The sequence below is a fragment of the Prionailurus bengalensis genome, chromosome C1 (assembly GCF_016509475.1).
Source record: "Prionailurus bengalensis isolate Pbe53 chromosome C1, Fcat_Pben_1.1_paternal_pri, whole genome shotgun sequence".
Lineage (NCBI taxonomy): Eukaryota > Metazoa > Chordata > Mammalia > Carnivora > Felidae > Prionailurus > Prionailurus bengalensis.
In genome coordinates, this window is record NC_057345.1 from 97,270,968 (window position 1) to 97,285,817 (window position 14,850).

Below are 14,850 nucleotides of genomic sequence, written 5' to 3' on the forward strand. Positions count from 1 at the left end.
CCTTTGTATATATTGAATACATATGTATTCCATATATTCACTTACTTTTTCAGTCCAAAAATGTATAGAATTAATCTTTTTTTTTTTTTTTTTTTTTTTTGTAACTTGTATTTAGAGTGGCATGGTTAATAGTTCAGAAGCTCAGAGGCTTGTTTCCTTACGTTCTCTTTGTATACGACTTTTGCGGTGGGGGAGGGGGGGATCTTTCTTCAGTATACCCCCTCGACCTTCACTGGCAATCATCCTTTTTTATATAAGGACTTTTTTTTTAAATATTTTTAAAATATTTATTTATTTTTGAGGGAGTACGTACGTTTGTGAGAGTGGGGTGGGGTTGGGCAGAGAGAGAGGGAGAGAAGGAATCCAAACCACGCTCTGTTCTGAGAGCAGAGAGCGTGAAGGAGGGGTGGGTGGTGGCTTGATCTCAAGAACTGGGAGATCATGACCTGAGTCAAAGTCAGACGCTCAACTGAGCCACCCAGGTGCCCCTGTATAAGGATTTTTGTAGTCTGTTCCTCGCCTAACTCTCGAGCCCCTTCTCTGGTCACTCTTCAATGAGCCCCAGTTATATTGAATGACTTGTAGTTCCTGAAGTATATCTTGTTTTCTCTTCCCTCTGTGCCTTTGCACAGACTGTTCCCTCTGCCTAGAGCACTCTTGTGCTTGTTGCCTGCCCTTTCTCATGGCTGGGCAAGCTCCTTTAAGCCTGTTCAGAGGTCATTTCCTCCAGTCACTTCATGATCTCTCCTCTTCTATGTTTCCCAGCGTCGTACGTAAGCCTCTAAGATGACTGTATGGTATTATTTGTCACCTCCCTTGGCCATGAGCTTTGTGAGAACACAAATGGACTCTTTTCTCTCTTTCTCTCTCTCCATGCTTTGCGCAGAGCACTTAAATGATAGAACGGAGAGGGGGAAGGGAAACTGAAGTTTGAACATCTCATATGCCAGGGAACATGCTTAGTTATTTTGGAAACACTCGAATGAATTCAATTGCCACAACAATTTTGGAAGGACATGTTATTCTCTCCATTTTATACTTCAGAAAACTGAAGTTGATTTGCCCAGTGATATATAGTTAGTAAGTAGTAGAGTCAGGATTTAAACCCAGGCCTGGTTTGACTCTAGTCTCTGGCGATTTCCTTTGACCTCGCTGCTTCCTCAGTCATAAGGATGGAGCGGTTGATGGTGGGCATCAAGGTAGCAGAAAGAACATGGACTTGGACCTCAGACAGATCTGGGTTTAAATTCTAATTTGCCATTTCACCAACTGTTGGCAAGTTTGATCATCTCCATAAATCTGTTTTCCCTTTTGAAAAATGTGGCTAATAACACTGCCTACTTCAGGCGATTGCAGTGAGAATCAAAATAATGTAGAAAGAGGGTTTTATGGTGCTGCGTATCGGATCGCACTATATTTAGCTATAGGCAAAAGAAAGACCGACTAACAAAGGTTCAAGCAAAGAAAGATTTAAATGGCTTCACATAAGTCTGGCGAATCGTCTTCAGTGACTTAAGTTTCTTTTTCTCATAGTGGCAGGGTATCTCTGAAGTCTCCCGCATCATGTCAAGAGCTGGAGAAAGCAAGGAGGCGTGGACCACAGTAATGGCTAACTGCTCTCCTAGCCACAGTCCCGCCATTACCCCAGCTATGAGGACGACTGTGACATGGGGGGTTGGGATGGGCCTCAGACCAGTAATCATTCTTCATCTTTCACCTCCACAAGGGACGAGCACACCGGTCCCTCCCATAAAACTGGAGTCGTACCTTCCGCAGTAGTTGGGTTGCTGCTACGTGTGAGGACAGAGCACCGAAAACAGTCACTAGGTGTGCTTGTCACCTCATTAGGCTGAGGCAGTGAACAAGTGAGTGTGCTCACTTTTAATCCCTATCAAGGTAAGGCCAAGAGCAGATCCGCTATGTCCTTCTTGTCCTTCTAGAATTATCTAGGTGCTAACATCTCGCAAAACAGCTTTTCAGTCATTTTTCTGATCGCATTGGCTTATCCACTCTTACAAAAAACTGCTACAGCTTCTGACTTCGTCCCTCACCCCCACCGCCCACCTCCCCCAGCTAACACACCAAACAACAAAAGCCAGATGGACGACAATTACCCCTAGACAGACAGCAACACGACCTTATAGTGTCATTGGAGTCCTTTGGGTGGTTTGAGGTGTTGCTGTTCTTTGAGAGAGACCAAAAGCTTCAGCTTCCACAGCCCGAAGTTGGTGGTGTTCCCAAAGTCACTACTTCTCCCTTAGTATCTTATGTTTGGGACTTCCCCTGCCCCCCTCATCGGACTCAGAACAACAGGATCTTCTTTAGTTCTGCCTCCTACCACCCAGCTTCTTGGTGTTGGAATTTTTTACAATTATTAGACCTCCTTCCACCTGCTCATCCTGTTGGTTTTTGGCTGATGGGGGAGGAAAGGGAAACTGGACTGTGGAGCTCCTTCTGCTTTGCAGGTGAGGGGGGACGTGTCTGTCATGCTCATTCTGCTCATTTCTAGAGCAGAATTTGCTCTACAGACAGTGGTAGGAAGGGTGTTGGTATTATATACCGTCATTAGGTCTCTACTTCATTCACATTTTGGAGCCTGACCTGAGATCTAACTACCCTCATACGTTATTCCTATACAGAGATATTCATTGACTTCCAACCCATTTGAAAACAAACACTTGGAATAGTGTGCAACGTGAGTTGAATGTCTATGTTTGAGCCTCACCTTTCTGTGTGTTGGTAGGATGCTGGAGTAACACTCATCTGAAGTGACTCAGGGACTGGTTAATTAGTCCCTCTATATTAAAAAGTAAAGTGTACAGAAGATCTGAGCCTTGAATGCAGAATGCAGAATGTTCTTTCCTGTGTGTACATCATATAATTTTTTCTTTTTAATATTCACATTTTGAAGCTTCAGTTGTTTTTCCATTAGAGCTTCACTCAGAGAGCTTAGAGATATATATGCAAAGAATAATGTCTGTTTATTGCATGACTTTAAAAAAAAATTTTTTTTTTAACGTTTATTTATTTTTTGAGAGACAGAGACAGAGCATGAGCTGGGAAGCGGGCAGAGAGAGAGGGGGAGTCACAGATTCCAAAGCAGGCTCCAGGCTCCGAGCTGTCAGCACAGAGCCCGACGCAGGGCTCAAACCCACGAACCATGAGATCATGACCTGAGCGGAAGTCGGCCGCCCAACCGACTGAGCCACCCAGGCACCTCTGTTTATTGCATGACTCTTATTAAGCTTCATTCTTTGGCTCCACTGTGTTTTACAAATTGATGTTAATGCCAGATTTTCCACAACTTAGGTTTACTGAATGGTTTTTAGTTATTCAGAAGCCACTGATAATTTTGGAAAATAATAATACACATAGCGATGATGATCGGGTCCAACTTCCAAATATTGGGAGGCATATATGCTTTAATGTGACAACTTTTAGAAACCGTTGTGAGGTAGATGAAGCAAAGGCAGAAGATGGGTTGAGAAGCAGATGTTATATGACTAAAGTACCCAGCTGTGTACTAACAAAATGAATCTCATGCCGATTAGTTAACAATTCTTTGGCAGTCAGAGACATATGTAAAACAGTAAGCACAGCATGGGGAAATAAAAAAAAAAATTAAAAGCGTTTTCCAAGCTTAAAACATTGGCAGTGTCTGGTCTACCATCTGTGTTACTGAAAAGTTGATTTTGTTGTGGTAAGTCATACCAAGGTCACTCCCAAAAAATAATTGGTTAACGCATAGAGTCTGCATTCTCAGATTAGCATTACATGTCTTGGCACTTGGAATTAGTGAAAAATGTTATTTCAATAAAGTAAATTTCACTTGGGTGTATGTAAATATAATTTTTTTTTAAATGTTTATTTATTTTTGAGACAGAGAGAGACAGAGTATGAACGGGGGAGGGACAGAGAGAGAGGGAGACACAGAATCGGAAGCAGGCTCCAAGCTCTGAGCCATCAGCCCAGAGCCCGACGCGGGGCTCGAACTCACGGACCGCGAGATCGCGACCTGAGCCAAAGTCGGACACTCAACCGACTGAGCCACCCAGGTGCCCCTGTAAATATAATTTTCAATTGGCACTTCATGTCTGTTATGAAACGGGTTTTTTTTGTTTTTGTTCAGTTCTTGTTTGAATTCTTTCAGGTAAAATCGATCCGTTTTTAACAATTTTTCTATCAGGATGCTTCTTGGCCCAGTTTAGTTGTAGGACCATTTAAATGCAAAGTAAAGTGCTGCTGACCCTTCCTGTCGTGGTCTTCTGGTAAGAAAAGGCAGGCTTTCTTGTCCTAAAAGTCCTCCTCCTTTGCTTGAATAGATGGTAGTCAGGAGGATGGCCTACTTAGGCTAAAAGTTCACTGTTGAGTACTTAAAATAATCTGTTCCATTTTCCCTTACAGGACCAACAATTGAAAATTTATACCCATAGATTATTTCTTTATACTGCCTCATCTCTTTGTAATTAGTTTCTTTTGGCTCAGCAATTTTCTTCCTCAGTAATGAGAGATGTTGCAAACCACAACATGGGGTTTTCTTAGAAGTAAAATGAAATATCTTAAAATTTTATGGACATCAAGTCCAATATAATTTGTCTGAAATGAAAACAAGAATAATCAAACATTTATTAATGTGTGGGTATGATTAAATTAGGTTGCAAAAGAGTTCATAAACTTTGGTATTCATATTCTTATGTTAATGGTGTGCAGTAAATTAAAAACATATTTTTACTCTGATTCAAGAACTAAATGAAGATAGTTCTTATGATACCACGGATCTGGAAGGAGATTCTTTCATTAAAGCATTCAAGCTTCTTTATAAAATATAACTTATTTTTAAACTAAAAGCTAGGATTCTGAGGGCCTTGACATCGCATATAATTTATTATATTGTTCTGGTTATGATGTCTACAAAAACTTTTGCCCATTGGCTGGTCTTATTTTTTGCCCATATAGCTTTGCTTCTGATTAGAGTTGAAATGTTTTATGTACAGAATATAGTAATGGTGCCTTGTTGAGTACTGAGAGAGAAGCTTTGTTCTGGGTAAGCACCATTCTGGCAGAAGCATATGAAGCTTAGGACGGAAGTGGACCCAGAAGGAAGGCTGCATGCACTGAAAGGAGTAAATTATAAAAAGAAAAAGGAAAGAGAAAAAAGTAGTGGTCATTATTGGCATTTAGAGATTTACAACAGAGTCTTCTAGATACTCCATTAATTCATACAGTGTCTTTGTGTACTGGGGTCTTAGGACTACAGAAAGAAAGCTTCTTATAACTGTTACTGTCTCTGTAACTATATTTCTCAAAATAAAACAAATGTTACAGTTCTGTAACATGTATTTTAGGAAATATATTTACTTGACTAAAACAATTTTAAAATTACCATTCAAGACACATTTTCATATTTTAAATTTGTCATGTCTTGGGGTACCTGGGTGGCTCAGTTGGTTAAGCATCCGACTCTTGGTTTCGGCTTAGATCCTGACCTTGCGGTTTGGGAGTTCGAGTCCCACATCAGCTCCGTGCTTAAAGTAGGGGTCTGTTTGGGATTCTCTCTCCCACTCTCTCTGCCCCTCCCCCACTCGCTTTCTCTGTCTCTCAAAAATAAAAAAACTTAAAAAGAATAAAACATAAAATTTGTCAACTATACTAAAAATTCTTTTAATTTCAAAATAAGATAAATAAAAATTGATCATATCATCAGTGAAATAATTTTTCCTAAAATTCTGTACTTGCTTATTTTTTAAAGAAGAGATTTAATGATATTTGTTGAAAACCTATGTTATAAACATCATTACTTTATTACATTAAATCCTTTTAATTTTTATCCCAGTACTTTCAAATTTTCCATTACCATAACAATGGAGAGAGAAGGAAGTTTCATTTAAGGATTCAGTTTTGTTAAGCAAATGAAGAGTATGAATAGCATTTAAATTTTTTTTTTTTTTTTTTTTTTGGCTGTGGACAATATACTTTATTGATGGTACTTGGCAAGGTAGGACTCCCCAAGCCCCTCCCCTTCTTCAAGGGGGTCTGGGCTAGAAACTGTGGAGGTCGGGAGAGTCTCACTGTGTTGGGGGATGAGTTGGTGCAAGGACTCCCCAGCAGCTGAGGGCCTCTCTTTACCTCTTGCTGTTGCTGGGGCTGGTGGTCCAGGGGGCTCTTATTCCTTGGAGGCCATGTGGACCATAAGGCCCACCACCTGGTAGCTGAGCCAAATTTATTTGTCATACCTGGAAAAGAACTTGACAAAGTGGTCATTGAGAGCAATTCAGCCTCAGCATCAGAGGTGGAAGAGTAAGTGACACTTACTAAAGTTGCAGGAGACAACCTGGTCCTCAGTGTAGTCCAGGATGCCCTTAAAGGAGCCCTCTAGTGCCTGCTTCCCCTCTTTGCTGATGTCGTGGTGTTTGGCAGCTTTTTCTAGGCAGAAGTTCAGATCCATGACTGACACGTTGGGGGTAGGGACCCAGAAGGCCATGCCTGTGAGCTTCCTGTTACGTTCACGGATGACCTTTCTTACACCGTGGCAGTGCCAGTAGAAGCAGGGATGATGATCTGGGTGGCCCCTCAGCTGTCATGCCACGGCTTTCCAGAGGGGCCGTCCATGGTCTTCTGGGTGGCAGTGATGGCATGGAGTCATGAGTCATGAGTCCTTCCATGTTGCCAAAGTTATCAAGATTACCTTGGCCAGAGGAGCCACGCTGTTAGTGGTGCAAGAGGCATTGCTGACGATCTCGAGAGAGTTACCATGCTTCTCGTGGTTCATGCCCATCACAAACATGGGAGCATCAGGAGAAGGGGCAGAGATGATGACCCTCTTGGGCCCACCCTTCAAGTGAGCCCCAGCCTTCTCCATGGTGGTGAAGACTCGACCGCATACTCAGCACCAGCATCACCCTATTTGATGTTGGTGTGATCTCACTCCTGGAAGAGGAGATGGGCTGTCCATTGGGGAAAAGTTTAGCCATTCTCAGCTCTGACTGTGCCATTGAATTTGCTATGGCTGGAATCATACTGGAATAGGTAGAGCATATAGTTGAGGAGAATGAAGGGATAATTGGTGGTGACATATCTACTTTGCCAGGGTTAAAAGCAGCCCAGGTGACGCCTGGGTGGCGCAGTCGGTTAAGCGTCCGACTTCAGCCAGGTCACGATCTTGCGGTCCGTGAGTTCGAGCCCCGCGTCAGGCTCTGGGCTGATGGCTCAGAGCCTGGAGCCTGTTTCCGATTCTGTGTCTCCCTCTCTCTCTGCCCCTCCCCCGTTCATGCTCTGTCTCTCTCTGTCCCAAAAATAAATAAACGTTGAAAAAAAAAAAATTAAAAAAAAAAAAAAAGCAGCCCAGGTGAACAGGCACCCTGGATGGCCAAATCTGTTTACTCCAACCTTCAGCATCATGTCTTGGGGACTTGTTTGGTATTGGCGTCAGAAGATGCGGCTGTCTGTTGAATGGGGAGGAGTAGAGAGCCAGCGTTTAATCTATTAACATGCTTATACCATGTATATCAATGAGTGGTGTGACTTTTGGGATGTCTCTTCATTTTGCGCGTCTCAGTTTTCTCACCTAGGAAATAAATAGCACGATACAGTAGATAAACTCCGAACTCTATATTTAGGAGACAGTAGGTTTTTTATTAAGTCCAAAATCCTGTAGCATGGTGTTCAAGGCCTTTCATAGCTGGAAATTTTTTGTTATATTTTAATTTACTTCCACAAATCCTGTTGTGGCATTCACCATTCTCTAGACTTACAGATTCTGTCTGTGGGGCCCAAGCAGAAATCGAGTGTACTTAGCTAATCTCCATGCTTATCCCCATTTACAGTTCTTCCTGTATTTCCTGTCATGGTCTGTGAGATTATGGTTAACCTTGTCATTCTATGTAGCAGGCTTTACATGTATTCAATCCTTACAACAACCCTATGACATGTAGACACTATTATTATCTCCATTTTACAGAGGAAACGGAAACCCGTAGACATGAAGTCCTTGCCCGACATCAACAGCTGAAATGGGTCAGGGCCAAACCTCTAACCCAGGAATGTGTTTGCAAATCCTAGCAAGCCTTAACTTCTAAGTGACATTGCCTCCTCTCTATGCAGCCACCCAAATCCCGTTGGTTCTACCTTATAAATAAGATGCAGGAACCTTTCCTCATCTGTCCTTCCCCTGCCATTATTTAATTTAGATTCTCCATCCTTATCATCCGGACTGTTGTGTGAGTCTCCTGGCTGGTCTTCCTGTACCTGTACTCTGCTTGCCTAACATAGGAGTCGATGATTCACATCCCTTAATGGTTTCCTCATATAGGTTAAACTGTAAGATTCTCAACATTTATAGTCTGTCCCCAGTTTATATTACCTGCTCACTTTCCTCCTGTATTATACTATAGATTCCTTGAATCTGGGGGTTAATATCTTTGTATTCATCACAATACTGTGGAAATAACTGCTTGGAGAATAGTTGACTTTAGACCAAGGCAGATGCTGGCTTGGCAATTCAGTATACTTTGCTAGGATTAAAGTGAATTACTCTGTGGTAGGAATAGTAAGATTATTTTAGTATATTAATAATTCACACATTATTATTTTAATGTAGTAATAATTCATACAGTCCTCCAGTAATATTAATTTGAGTTAGTAAGATCTTAAGTTATTACATGCAGTTGTTCTGAGTTTCTGTAGAAATTTTTTTTTTTTCCCAGAAGGGAATTGATAGAATTGAGACCTAGCAAAAGCTTCAATATTAGGTTTTAGACATTTATTGTGGTACAGAATAAAAACAAACAGTCATTGACTTGTTGGTAGAAATCGGTGTCAAAAAGTTATGATATTTACCTTGTGTAAGTCAGTCTGGAATCGGGATCTTTTACGGTGCTCAAAATTTACCAGTGATTCGTGAACCACCCTAAGGGAATAGTGTGGGTAATTGGTTTAATCCCATACTTGGTTTTGTTTTCATTTGCAGCACTTCTTTTTAAGTCTTTTTTAATCTAAACTTTTGATGGGTACATTGAAAAGTGGTAAAAGTTATGGGTTACTAGTTGTGACGTTACTTTTAATAAAAATGTTTACGTCATAAACACATACGTACCAGGCATATGGGTGAGCAAGTTTCATGATAGATAAAATATTTAAGAGGCTTCATTTAATATCTCTGTAAGTGTTACCACCTGTACTTTTTATATGTTTGTTCGATACTTTAAAAAATTGAGCTATAATTATATATAGTAAAATTTACCTTTTAATAGTGTGCGATTCAGTGCTTTTAGTATATCCACAAAGTTGTGTGGCTATCACCAATCTATAATTCCAGGAGACTTTTTACCACCCCACAAAGAGACTGATGTTCACTAGCAAGAACTTGCCTTTCTTATCTTTGCCGAGTCCCTGGCAACCAGTAATCTGTTTGTCCCTATCGGTTGACCTCTTCTGGGCATTTCGTGTGGGTTTCTACAATATGTGGCCTTTTGTGTCTGGGCTTCTTTCACTTAGTGTGTTTCCAAGGTTCATGCATTGTCTTAGCAAAGTATTAGCTCTTCATTTCTTTTCAGAGTGGGATCACGTTCCGCTGTGTGGCTTTCACATTGTGTTCATCCATTCACCAGTTGATGGACATTTATGTCCACAGCATTGTGAGGAATACAAAGATATTAACCCCCAGACTCAAGGAATCTACAGTATAATACAGGAGGAAAGTGAGCAATTCTCCTTCTTGACTATTATGCATAATGCTGTTATACAAGTTTGTATGTGAGTATGTGTTTTCTGTTCTCTTGGATCTATACCTAGCGGCAGAATTGCTGAGTACTGTGGTACGTCTGTGTTTAGCCATTTGAGAACCTGCTAGATTGTTTTCCAAAGTGGCCGCAGCACCTTGTGTTCCCGCCGGCAGTGCAGTGTATGAGGAGTCCAGTTTCTCCATATCCTCACCAACACTTGGTATTGTGTGTCTTTTGTGGATAGCCATTCTGGGGGAGGCGGAGGGAGAAACGATTGCTAAGATAAGTGAGTTCGCTTATGACGATAAATTAATGAAGTAATAATTATTTTCCAGTTTTCAGAAAATGGATTCAATTTACATTTTCTTCTAGAACTATTATTAAATAATTGAAACCTATTAATCACACCAGCTCCAGATACTTAAAAATTAAATATTCTTTAAAAAATTACACATGTAAATGTTTCATAAATGGTTCTGGTACTCCATCACCTAAATAAATGTGAGAACTACTATTTTTAAATATTTAAGGCAAAGTGCTTAAGCTCACAGAACACTTACTTTTTCTTTCTTTGTTTATGTTGATTGTGAAAGGACAATTCTCGTCAGTATATTTACACGGATTCTTTTTTTTTTTTAATTTTTATTTTTTAACGTTTATTTTTGAGACAGAGAGAGACACAGCATGAACAGGGGAGGGTCAGAGAGAGGGAGACACAGAATCTGAAACAGGCTCCAGGCTCTGAACTGTCAGCACAGAGCCCGACCGCGAGATCATGACCTGAGCCGAAGTCGGCGGCTTAGCCGACTGAGCCACCCAGGCGCCCCTATTTACACTGATTCTAATAGGGTTAGAAGTGTAGTTGAAAATAGCCTTTTAAGTCTTTCCTTTTAAAATATGCAAATGTAGCATTTTGGTAGGTTCACATAAATGGGTATTGGAACTTTAAGTGACTAAAAATGAAAATAAGCTATAATAGGAGATAAGTCTGGTGCTAGTTTTGGTAGTATTCACTATATTTTAAGTAGACAAATACTGGTAAAGAATGAGCAAATAATGCATTTAATCATTTTCTTCAGTTGGACTGAAATACAGCCAAGAAGCTTCTTTTGAGGCAGTAGTGTGGAGAAAAGGCAATTAGAGCACTGTGAATGATTCTCTGTACTGAAAATCATAGTTGGGCTTTTTGTTGATTTTCTATGTGAGCATATACAGCTAATTTGACTAATATTCTCAAATACTTCTTGAGGGTGTATATAAGAATAAGGATTCAGGGTTTTGGTTGTTGTTGCCTATTTACTTTTAAGAGACAGTATGAGCCGGGGAAGGGCAGAGAGAAGAGAGGGGAGGGAGAGAACCCAAAGCAGGCTCCACCCTGTCTGTGCAGAGCCCAGTGCAGGGCTTGATCTCACAAACCATGAGATCATGACCTGAGCCGAAATCAAGAGTCAGATGCCTAACTGACCAAGCCACCCAGGCGCCCCAGGATTAGGTTTTAATGTTAGAATAGGCCTTGTGCATGGTGTAGTGTGATCACTGTAGTAAAGATCCTTTCTTTACCCAAGCTGCTGTCTGGGAGTTGAAGTGACTGGCTGATCTCCGCCCATTCTTCTCCTCTAACATTACTTGCCACCAGTGTCCCTGAGGTTGAAAGAGTAGAATTGTCAGTGTTCGCTTATATAACGGGTGGGAAAAGTTGTTTTAACTGATTAATAATCTGTGTATAGTAGTACATCAGTGTTCTTTCCCTCATCTGTTGCTAGGGATGATGTCTTGCAGACTAATGTCCTAGCCCTTAGGTTACTGTGACATGCCTGCTCAGATTACTATGATGTTTCTTCATATAGGTAGCCCTCATTTCTTTTAAAGTAATGATTTACAGTATCATGATCCAAATACATTTTGTTAATTATTATTTATTAAGTAATCTCTATGCCCAATGTGGGGCTTGAACTCCCAACCCTGAGATTGAGAGTCACACGCCCTACTGACTGAGCCAGCCAGGTGCCCCAATCCAAGTGCATTTTTTTTTCCTGTTTATTTATTTTTGAGACAGAGCATGAGTGGGGGAAAGGCAGAGAGAGAGGGAGACACAGAATCCCAAGCAGGCTCCAGGCTCCGAGCTGTCAGCACAGAGCCCGATGCGGGGCTCCAACCCACAAGCTGTGAGATCATGACCTGAGCCGAAGTTGGATCCCCAACCAACTGAGCCACCCAGGTGCCCCAAATGCATTTGTAAAAAATTTTTAATGTTTATTTTTAAAAGAGAGAGACAGAGTGCAAGTGGGGGAGGAGCAGAGAGAGAGGGAGGTACAGAATTGGAAGCAGGCTCCAGGCCTTGAGCTGTCAGCACAGAACCTGATGCGGGGCTTGAACTCACAAGCGGTGAGATCATGACCTGAGCTGAAGTCGGACACTTAACCGACTGAGCCACCCTGGTGCCCCCAAATGCATTTTTAAATGTTACGTTAGTTGCTTAAAAGAAGAAGAACATTTTGCAGCAGCAGGTGGCAATAATGTGACATATTGGATGTTAATGGATTGGTGCTGACATAGGTGCCTGGGCCAAATAAAATGGGTAAGGAGGGAGTGATGGTGAGTGATGGATGCGAACGACATCACAGTAGCATGGCAGATAAGGTGTGAGTCATGAGTACCCTCGTTTAGTCCGTGTTGGGGCAGGAAATGAATACTTTGGAAGTGTTGTATTACATTTAGGGTGTGTGTGTGTGTGTGTGTGTGTGTGTGTGTGTGTGTAGGCTTCAATCCTTAAGCCCCCTAATATTAAGAAAAGACCAGATAACCTATCTAGAAGATTATGGGGTTGGATTTCATTTTTCATCATTGTAACATTTTGGGGTAATACTTTCTAAACAATTGGAAGGATATCCATTCAGAATAACTTGGAAATTCTGGGTGAGTTATTTACAAATATATTATTCCTTTCAATCAATTTAGTTAATATCTACATTCAATTTGCTGATTTTTTTTTAAAATTTTTAACGTTTATTTATTTTTTGAGAAGAGAGAGACAGAGCATGAGCAGGGGAGGAGAGAGAAAGAGGGAGACACAGAATCCGAAACAGGCTCCAGGCTCTGGGCTGTCAGCACAGAGCCCGATGCGGGGCTCGAACTCATGGACCGCGAGATCATGACCTGAGCCGAAGTCAGTGGCTTAACCGACTGAGCCACCCAGGCGCCCCAGATTTTTTTTTCTTTGTAAAGAAAAGTGTATCTGCATAAGTGAAATTGGTTTAGCTTTTGTATTTAGAGAGGCTATTTTTAATTAAGTTTTGTTATCAGGATTAGGTCAGTCTATAGAATGAACTGATTGACTTTATATAAGGATTATTTTAGGCTTTCACCTCTAAAAATGAGCTCATCCTAAATGACTCTGAGGGTATATAGATAAGCGACTTACTTTTCCAATCTCTGGCTTTGGGTCTCTTCAGATATTCTTTATCTTCTTGAAATACTTTTTGTAATGTATATTTTTTTTTAGAGAATAGCCAAAACTCTGTAGATTTTTAAGTCTTCAAAAGTTGTGTACAGTATTATATGCCTTCAAAAAATTTCCCTCTTTCATTTATGAGGTTCCATAAGGCTCACTTTTTGATACCAGTGTTCCTGAAAGTGTTATAATGAAGATCACTACAGGAACAGTGTTTCACTTGAGATTTTTGCCCCTTGTAAAGAAATAGACATCATTTAAAGAGGTGTTTTTGAGGTGGTGGTGGGCAGTACATTCAAGCAGCTGTATTCCCCTGGGGATTGGGGAATATACAGCATGAGCAGGAGAAAACCATCCCAGATAATATTTCCTTTGTATCGTGGGATTGTGGGTGCTTTTTGTTCTCTAGCATTTTCTTCTCTATTTCTGTACATTTTCTATGAGAACAGAAGCACATAGTAGAAATAAACCTGATCTTAACTGCCAGAGTAGTGTGTCTGTACAGAGTAGTTTTTTCTCTCTGACCATCCCCCATTCTCAGTCCCCCAACTGGTTAAATAGAAATGAGAATGGATAGATAATGAATATTTCTCCAGGATTACTTTCTTAGCTCACAATAGGGATTCTGAAGTATTCTTCCATTTCATAAGAATAGCCAATTACAGACATACTGAAATCATTTTTTGCTCTGGAGGGATAGTCTTTGCTTACAGAAGAGAGAGAGAGCTCACCGTGCCTTTTTTTCCTGAGCAGAACTAGAAACTGTTGATTTCTCATTTTCCTGCAAAGAGAGGACCTTGCTTGCTTCTCCCAACTTCCCCTTTCAGGGAAGGGATGAGAGCGGAAGGAATGAGAGAGACAGGAGGTAAACTGAGTATAGTTAGCACTAACTGAAGTAATGTTCCAATCCTGGAGATCTGGTGCAATTTTTAGGTGGTCAGAGTGTGTAGCTGTAAGGGATTCTGTTTGGGAATTAAAGTGCAGTGAAGTCACTTGGCATCACTTCATTTTGGCTTTTAGGGCAGTTGACTGCCTCATTGCAAAATTGTAATCTGAAGTCCGTTTGGAGGATTGATAACCTCTCCAAAAGATCTCTCTGTAACTGTTCCATTTGGACATTACATTACCCAAGTATTGATGTGTTAATTCTGCTGGATTAGTTTCTGGGCATATACATTCACACACACTGAAATCTCACTGTCCTCTGAAAATGTTATTTTTTAATTCCTTGACCTCTTCTCAGATACTATTAAGAGACGTTATGATGTTGGGGCGCCTGGGTGGCTCAGTCGGTTGAGCGTCCGGCTTTGGCTCAGGTCATGATCTCATGGTTTGTGAGTTCGAGCCCCGCGTTGGGCTCTGTGCTGACAGCTCAGAGCCTGTAGCCTGTTTCAGATTCTGTGTCTCCCTCTCTCTCTGCTCCTCCCCTGCTCATGCTCTCTCTCTCAAAAATAAATAAACATTAAAAAAAAAATTAAAAGACGTTATAATGCAGATGCAGTACTGTGAGTTTTACCTTGACCATAAAGGTACTCTCTTTTTTCTTTAAAAAAAATTTTTAATGTTTGTTGATTTTTTTTTTTTTTTTAAATTTTTTTTTTCAACGTTTATTTATTTTGGGGACAGAGAGAGACAGAGCATGAACGGGCGAGGGGCAGAGAGAGAGGGAGACACAGAATT

At 40.9% G+C, this 14,850-nt stretch overlaps 1 protein-coding gene and 1 pseudogene across 3 annotated transcripts in view; one reads left to right on the forward strand and one right to left on the reverse strand.

The window, feature by feature from the left end:
• The window catches only part of MAGI3 (membrane associated guanylate kinase, WW and PDZ domain containing 3), a 248,819-nt gene that overhangs the window by 57,621 nt on the left and 176,348 nt on the right, over positions 1 to 14,850 (forward strand). The window lies entirely within an intron of this gene.
• Positions 6,280 to 7,102, reverse strand: LOC122480960 (annotated as a pseudogene).